Source organism: Salmo salar, chromosome 22 (assembly GCF_965601325.2).
Source record: "Salmo salar chromosome 22, fSalSal1, whole genome shotgun sequence".
In the NCBI taxonomy this organism is placed as follows: domain Eukaryota; kingdom Metazoa; phylum Chordata; class Actinopteri; order Salmoniformes; family Salmonidae; genus Salmo; species Salmo salar.
The window spans coordinates 19,532,066-19,541,685 of record NC_138312.1 but is presented as its reverse complement, the minus strand read 5'-3'; positions in this window follow the sequence as shown (position 1 = coordinate 19,541,685).

Genomic DNA, 9,620 nt, shown 5'->3' with positions numbered 1-9,620 from the left:
TACTTATTTTTCACTATTGTGTTTCAGGTTAGGCCACGATCTCAAATGAGATCACAGACAGTCAGGTATGAGTCTAAGACAGGTCACTGATGCTGTGTAGCCTACTCAACATATACTACATGACCAAAAGTATGTGTACACCTGCTCATCGAACATCTCATTCCAAAATCATGGGCATTAACATGGAGTTGGTCCCCCCTTTGCTGCTATAACAGCATCCACTCTTCTGGGAAGGCTTTTCACTAGATGTTGGAACATTGCTGCAGGGACTTGCTTCCATTCAGCCACAAGAGCATTCAGGAGGTCAGGCACTGATGTTGGGCAATTAGGTTACATTTTACATTTTAGTCATTTAGCAGATGCTCTTATCCAGAGCGACTTACAGTAGTGAATGCATACATTTCATACATTTCTTCCGTATGGTCCCGTGTGGCTCAGTTGGTAGAGCATGGTGTTTGCAATGCCAGGGTTGTGGGTTCAATTCCCATGGGGGACCAGTATGGAAGAAATGTATGCATTCACTACTGTAAGTCGCTCTGGATAAGAGAGTCTGCTAAATGACTAAAATGTAGGCCTGGCTCACAATCAGCTTTCCAATTCATCCTGATGGGGTTGAGGTCAGGGCTCTGTGCAGGCAGTCAAGTTCTTCCACACTTATCTCGACAAACCATTTCGGTATAGAACTCACTTTGTGAATGGGGCCATTGTCATGCTGAAACAGGAAAGGGCTTTTTCAAGCAGAAATTTGCTTCCTGCAACACAAACTCAAAAAAGTTCTGGGACACTGTAAAGTCCTTGGAGAATAAGAGCACCTCCTCCCAGCTGCCCACTGCATTGAGTATAGGAAACTCTGTCACCACCGATAAATCCACTATAATTGAGAATTTCAATAAGCATTTTTCTACGTCTGGCCATGCTTTCCACCTGGCTACCCCTACCCTGGTCAACAGCACTGCATCAACAAAGCAACTCGCCCAAGCCTTCCCCATTTCTCCTTCTCCCAAATCCAGTCAGCTGATGTTCTGAAAGAGCGGCAAAATCTGGACCCCTACAAATCAGCCGGGCTAGACAATCTGGACCCTTTCTTTTTTAAATTATCTGCCATAATTGTTGCAACCCCTATTACTAGCCTGTTCAACCTCTCTTTCGTGTCGTCTGAGATTCCCAAAGATTGGAAAGCAGCTGCGGTCATCCCCCTCTTCGAAGGAGGGGACACTCTTGACCCAAACTGCTACAGACCTATATCTATCCTACCCTGCCTCTCTAAAGTCTTCGAAAGCCAAGTCAACAAACAGATTACCGACCATTTCGAATCCTACCTCACCTTCTCCGCTATGCAATCTGGTTTCAGAGCTGGTCATGGGTGCACCTCAGCCACGCTCAAGGTCCTAAACGATATCTTAATCGCCATCGATAAGAAACAATACTGTGCAGCCGTATTCATTGACCTGGCCAAGGCTTTCGACTCTGTCAATCACCACATCCTCATCGGCAGACTCAACAGCCTTGGTTTCTCAAATGATTGCCTCGCCTGGTTCACCAACTACTTCTCTGATAGAGTTCAGTGTGTCAAATCGGAGGGCCTGTTGTCCGGGCCTCTGGCAGTCTCTATGGGGTGCCACAGGGTTCAATTCTTGGGCCGACCCTTTTCTCTGTACACATCAATGATGTCGCTCTTGCTGCTGGTGAGTCTCTGATCCACCACTACGCAGACGACACCATTCTGTATACTTCTGGCCCTTCTTTGGACACTGTGTTAACTACCCTCCAGACGAGCTTCAATGCCATACAACTCTCCTTCCGTGGCCTCCAACTGCTCTTAAATACAAGTAAAACTAAATGCATGCTCTTCAACCGATCGCTGCCTGCACCTGCCCGCCCGTCCAGCATCACTACTCTGGACAGTTCTGACTTAGAATATGTGGACAACTACAAATACCTAGGTGTCTGGTTAGACACCTAGGTATTTCCTTCCAGACTCACATCAAACATCTCCAATCCAAAGTTAAATATACAATTGGCTTCCTATTTTGCAAACAAAGCATCTTTCACTCATGCTGCCAAACATACCCTCGTAAAACTGACCATCCTACCGATCCTCGACTTCGGCGATATCATTTACAAAATAGCCTCCAACACTCTACTCAACAAATTGGATGCAGTCTATCACAGTGCCATCCGGTTTGTCACCAAAGCCTCATATACTACCCACCACTGCGACCTGTACGCTCTCGTTGGCTGGCCCTCACTTCATACTCGTCGCCAAACCCACTGGCTCCAGGTCATCTACAAGACCCTGCTAGGTAAAGTTCCCCCTTATCTCAGCTCGCTGGTCACCATAGCAGCACCCACCTGTAGCACGCGCTCCAGCAGGTATATCTCTCTGGTCACCCCCAAAGCCAATTCCTCCTTCGGCCGCCTCTCCTTCCAGTTCTCTGCTGCCAATGACTGGAACGAACTACAAAATCTCTGAAACTGGAAACACTTATCTCCCTCACTAGCTTTAAGCACCAGCTGTCAGAGCAGCTCACAGATTACTGCACCTGTACATAGCCCATCTATAATTTAGCCCAAACAACTACCTCTTCCCCTACTGTATTATTTATTTTGCTCCTTTGCACCCCATTATTTCTATTTCTACTTTGCACTATCTTCCACTGCAAATCTACCATTCCAGTGTTTTACTTGCTATATTGTATTTACTTCGCCACCATGGCCTTTTTTGCCTTTACCTCCCTTATCTCACCTCATTTTCTCACTTTGTATATAGACTTATTTTTCTACTATATTATTGACTGTATGTTTGTTTTACTCCATGTGTAACTCTGTGTTGTTGTATGTGTCAAACTGCTTGCTTTATCTTGGCCAGGTCGCAATTGTAAATGAGAACTTGTTCTCAACTTGCCTACCTGGTCAAATAAAGGTGAAATAAAAATTAAAAATAAAATAAAAACTGTTTTCACAAAGTTGGAAGCACAAAATCATCTAGAATGGAATTCGTAGGCCTATGCTGTAGCGTTAAGATTTCCCTTCACTTCACTGGAACTAAGGGGCCTAACCAGGAACAATAGCCCCAACCATTATTCTTTCTCCACCAAACTTTACAGTTGGCATTATACATTGGGGCAGGTAGCGTTCTCCTGGCATCCGCCAAAACCAGATTCATCCGTCGGACTGCCAGATGGTGAAGCGTGATTCATCACTCCAGAGTACGCGTTTCCACTGCTCCAGAGTCCAATGGAGGTGAGCTTTACAGCACTCCAGCCGACGGTTTGCATTGCGCATGGTGATCTTAGACTTGTGTGCGGCTGCTCGGCCATTGAAACCCATTTCATGAAGTGCCTGATGAACAGTTCTTGTGCTGACTTTGCTTTCAGAGGCAATTTGGAACTCGTAGTGAGTGTTGCAACCGAAGACTGACGATTTTTACGTGCTACGTGCTACATGCTTCAGCACTCGGCGGTCCCATTCTGTGAGCTTGTGTGGCCTACCACTTCGCGGCTGAGCCGTTGTTGCTCCTAGACATTTCCACTTCACAATAACAGCACTTACAGTTGACCGGAGCAGCTATAGCGCGGCAGAAATTTCACGAACTGACTTGTTGGAAAAGTGGCATCCTATGACGGTGCCAAGTTGAAATTCACTGAGCTCATTCTACTGCCAATGTTTATCTATGGAGATTACATGGCTGTGTGCTCAAGTTAATACACCTGTCGGTAACGGGTGTGGCTTAAATTGCCAAATCCACTAATTTTAAACGGTGTCCACATTCTTCTGTATATATTGTGTACATGTTGCAGACTATATATAGACTGAGATATAGGCTAAGGACTTCAAGGAAGTCCAAGAACACATTTATTGAAGTTTCCCCTGGGAGATTTAATTTACCATAGCGGGAATCTGAATTAAAATATTCTCAGTTGAACTGCTGTAAACCTAATCTGAACTACTTTGTGATTTACATGGCCCATTGATTTAGTAGCGACCCTAACTGAGCTATATGGGTTAAGTGGACACACACACACACACACACACACACACACACACACACACACACACACACACACACACACACACACACACACACACACACACACACACACACACACACACACACACACACACACACACACACCTAACAATGTGACCCAGTTGCCCAGCAGAGATAACAGTGCAGCATGTGACCCGTCTATGTGGACTGAAGGCTATTTCAGTTGCTCTAATGATACCCTTATCAGCACTGCCTTGATAATGGCACTAATTGTCAAGCACAGGATGTTGTGTTTTGTCTCTACTCAACAATAATATTGGAGTAAATGCATTGTGACAAACGAAGAGAAAGGGATGAGGGAAAGATAAAGACAGTTAAATGAAACCAGTGTTGGGGAGGAAAATGTGATGAAAAAGATATGAGAAAGAGCAAGAGAGACAGAATTGCTGGTGATGTATGTGCAACCTGGACTCAGGGGTAGACGTAAGATAGTAAATGTAAATGTATGACACTCCAAATAGTATCATATGTTACGTTTAGTATGGTATGTATTAATTTGTAGATGTCCATCCTCAATTTTGTATGATATGTTATGAATTACAATTCGGATAATAGGTTACAAATTGCAAATCGTAAAATGTTACGAATTCCAATTCGTACAATATGTAACGAATTTGCAAACCGTATGATATTTTACGAATTCCAATTTGTTGTGGCTAACGTTAGCTAGGTGGCTAACACCAACATTAGCTAGATGGTTAGCATTAGTTAGGCTAGGGGTTAAGGTTAGGGTTAAGGTTAGGAGTTAGGTCAAAGGATTAAGGTTAGGGTTAGCTAACATGCTAAGTAGTTGCAAAGTAGCTAATTAGCTAAAATGCTAAAGCTAGATGTTCACATTAAACGCGCACCAACCTTTGGGTTGCTAGACGTTCGCATTGTATGTCCACCCACCCTAATTACATTTTTGCCTTAAGTAACCTGCTGTCTCATGTAGGGCTGACCCCATTTAGTCAACTGGTTGATTGTTTGGTCGATAGGCTGTTGGTCGACCAAGATTTTTTTAGTCGAGCAACAACAAATATATATATTTTTTATGGCACACGAGACACCCGTCTGATTCATGCTGGTCTCAGTGGAGTAATCCATTGTGGAGGCCTGTCTCAGTGGACTAATCCATTGCGGAGACCGCGGGGATGGCTCACCAGTATCACCAGTAGTGCATTTACCATTCTAATCTACAATATTTGTTTGTTTAAGGTAATTTCTGTTAATGCATACAATGTATTATTATTACAGTCTTTTACAGTTCTCATTGTCGTAGTGGATACGTTATTTGCGCACCGCACAACATAAGCTATGCTTGTGAGGAACATGTTTTGGTTTATTTCATTCCATTTACAGAGTTGCCTTTTGTTTGTAGCGCTCCTGTCAATGTTGATTAAGGACATGTGCCTGATTATGCATAGAAGTAGGCCTAGGCTACTTGGCTTGCGCACAAATATAGACCTATAAATGTGCCCATATGAGGACCTGAAAGTATTTCTGATTGTCTTAACTCACCACCACTGTGGAGCATCTGAAAGTAATTGTTTCTTCACCTTAAACAGCAAGTAAACAAAGTCTGTTTTTACATCCGTTGAGAATGACAATAGTTCCTCAATGTAGCCTATTTGAGAAATATTTCCAGCTCTCTTTCAAAAGTTGTGAAATAGGCTTACCTGATTACTTCTTGCCCCTTGTGCAAATAGTTTACAGCTGTATTTGTCCTGAGCTCACTGGTGCAGGAAACTCTGAGGGCCCAGAATATGTTATACAATGTTGCAAGTTTGCTAGAGTGAGCTTCAGGCCTGACCAAGTTGATACAATGTTTCAAGTTCCTTGCAGACAGGACATGTGTAGCTAATGTGATTTATAGGATATTTATTTTTATCAAGACATTTTCTACCTGCAAGATGTAATGTTTTTATTTGTTGGCTTTATGTATGCTATTTTTAGTCTACATAGTTGGCAATGGCAATAGAAGTTCCTTTTAGAATTTTGATTAACTGCATGATAATGATTTTGAGATGCAAAGAGTTTATTATAAATTAAATTAAACTGTTCCACATTTGAAAATCATAACTGGCATGCAGATTGGTAGAAATGGTAAGATAAATTGACACTCCAAATTGAAAAGGTTGCCGACCAGTGGTGTAGACTATTACCGGCAACTTCAGGAGCTAAGGTCATCAGCAAGGGGAGGATAGGGAACAGTTTTTTTCTTCAGGTTAGGCTATGAGGCTATGTTGATCTCTGGCTCTCTCTTGAGTCATTTGTGTGTCATAATAATGATATTAATCACAGTGTGCTTAAAGTATAAAACAATCTAATTAGCCTACATACAGTATAGGGTAGTTGATTTTATTATAATACATAGGGTGCGTCTATATACTGTAGTGAAAAATACACCTTTTAAAATTTAGACCAATAGATTGGTCGAAAGAACAGGCGACTCTCGGTCGACCAAGATTATTTTTAGTCTGGGACAGCCCTAGTCTCACGTAACCATACCAAATGTAACATACCATACTAATTTCAGTGCCCCGGATTTACGTTTACAATTTTATGTCTAGTCTATGGCTGGTATGTGAGCACAAGATAGAGGGGTGGATAAATTACCAGGTCATCATAATGGCAGAGAGGTAAAGAAAGCTAGAGTAAAAGGCCGATAGGAAGAGAGTGAGCAAGTTAGAAGAGGAAAGAACAACAGACAGAGAGAGAGAGAGAAATAAAGATCACTGTGCATGAGAATGGCTTGACTCCTGTTCCTCACCACATTCTTTCCTAAAGACCATAGTGATAAGCATCCCTTTTTCCCCTCATCGGTCCCCCTCTTACTCCGTTCCAGATAGTGTATCCCCTCTAACCCCCTCCCAAACTCTAGCCTCTGGCAGCATGTTGTGTCCAGGGCTGGCTAAACACGCTTTGTCCAATCCAATCACTGCTGGAGGCACCACAAATACCATCCATATCAGCCTCCTGCTCTCATGTATCTGCTGCCATGACTGTATGGAGTATGCTAGAGAGTGTTTGTGGGGGAGTTGTGGAGGAGCTGCTTTGAAGTGAAATAACAACTAACAAATGCTTTATAAAAGAGTTTGGTTTAGGGTTAGTTAGGCTAAGTTATTCTGGTCACACACATGCTGTTAAGGAGATGATAGTCATCATGCCAGTCACCATATTTTACTCACAACAGTTTTGAAAGAGAAAGTCCCAGGTTTCATCATCCATTGTGACAGAGTACATTTGCAGTAGTGATTATGAAAGACCTCCATGTCACACCTGAGGAGGAAATTACTCTCAGAGAGGAAGAATACATCTTCTCTCTTTTTTTTCTTTAAAAACAAAAAGGATTTTAGTTTCATCCAACAAAATGTAAAGGGTAAAACACAGGCTTTGTAGTAGGGCTAAATTAAGTGGCATACGATCTGTGAACTGTCACTCAAAACCTTCCTTTTATGCCCTAATTCCTCTGGTGTAGAAAGCCATATCTGAGAATCTGTCTGTGAAAATATCCATTAGAACAAAACAACAGTTGTGAGGTCATGATCTGTTTGAGCCACATATAAGCATGGCCAATATCCCATATTAAAAACAGTAAAGCCCAAAACTATTTTAACAACTAACTTTCCCATCCCATTCCCCAAAAACCAGAGGGCAACAACCGTGTGAGCTGGAAGTAGGGGAAAGGTGCTTTATTGTGGTATATTCTAAACATACAAGGATGACCTTCCTGAGAAGAACTCTGAGAGTCAAATGGCTATGTTCCAAATAACAGCTCCACTTCTCCTATTTATAACTACCTCACAAAGCTTCATTAAGAATCCTTGTTCACAAGGAACAGTCAGTTATGTCCTTCGTATGATGATTACTCTGGTTTTACAGTTTGGAGACCAATAAAGGACAATGTCTTATTTTTTGGTTGACAGGTACACCAAGTAGACTATGTTCTCTCCATAACCTAAAAATACACTTTTGATCAAATCTGTAGACAGTCCCAAGCACCTTTTATCGACCTCATGTGGATGCCTAGTTAAATAAAGGTTAAATTAAAAAAATTAAACATAACAAAAAAGATAGAGTAGAGGCGTCAAAGGCTCTAGGCTCTACTGAAGTAGTCCTAAACCCACTAAACCCAAACAAAAACAAAGAAGTAATTTCTCAAGGCTGACACAAGTCAGCTTTCCACATCACAACCTTGAGCCACCATCCGGTTACATAAGGCTGCCCTGATCTCACAAACAGGACAGTAACTGTTCTACAGTATCTATCAGGGTAATATTACCCAGAGGTTACCCTGGTCTGCATGAAGGACCTTGATAAAAACAGACATTGTGGTAAAGTGTGCAGGCAAGCCTGTAGAAGTACCCGTTTTAAACTATAATTCCTAGCCAGCATTTAATGACATCCAGTTAGTTGGGAAGAAGACTAATTTGAGGAAACTTGTCAGACAATTGCAGTTGCCTGTGTTGAGTTTGATGCCTTTGAGCCAATTCTGTGTTAGTGAGACTGCCATGACTCTGAGTTTGTGTACATTAGAATTCATCTCTTTTAGTCCTAAGTAATTGACAGGACAAAGTCTTTTAAAGGTTGTTTTTACCCCTGAATAAAGGACTAAGACGTTGTAATAAAACAGCACGGATAACTTATGGGGCATTTCAACCAGAGACTTACCCCACACCAGTGTGTTGCCAGTATTTATGGTCATTTAAGCTCTAGAGTTATTTTTAGGGAACTGTGTTTCCATCAGGAGTGTGACACTAAAGACCTGGAGCAAGCAGAATCAACGTCTGTGTTATCAAGACAGTTGCTTAGTAAGCAGGTGTTAACCATAGAAGGAGTTAACCCATTTATGTAAATGCAGGCTGAAAAGTACCAGTGGCCTGGCCTTGGCCCCAAGTCAGAGCAGGTCCGCTGAAGCCATGGTCCAGTGAGACACTGGAGCCGGACCTTGGAAGTAAAAAACAAAAGTTTGAGCATGAGGTAAGTTTCTTCCGGAGGTAAGTCTCAGGTAGAAATTCACCACAAGAGTGTGCTGGTTTCAGACAGTCCATGGTTGGTCTGTCTAGTCACCTCATCATCATTTCCATCATGCACCAAAATATTGAGAAGGTGTATGATCTGTGATATGTGCAAGCACGCAGTAGGCCCGAGACTGCCGCGCAGTTCCCCAAGGACTACCACGCAGAAGGAATATCAGCCCACAGCGAGAAGCATGAGATTGAACTTCACTCAACTTTCTGGAGCAGTAGTCACCAATCGGTCGATCGCGATCACATTCCAAGTCGGTCACCAAACACTTATGTAAAAAACCCAGCGATAAAGCCTTGTGTTCCTATTTGTTTCTCGGGCTGTTGGCGCCCAGTGCACCCGATTCAGCTGCCTTGTGTGGCGGGTAGGCGAACTGTTGCCATTTTGAACTATTTAATTTGTCTGAAGGTACAAACTCCGCCTTCCCGGCTGGCCCGGAGAGCAAATCAAGTGCACTATAGGCCTACCGCTGGCCAATCAGATGGCTCAGATTACCGTGTCTGCAGTAACGTAGCAGGCATAAAAGAAAGATACAGCAAAGTTGATACTGTGAGATTCC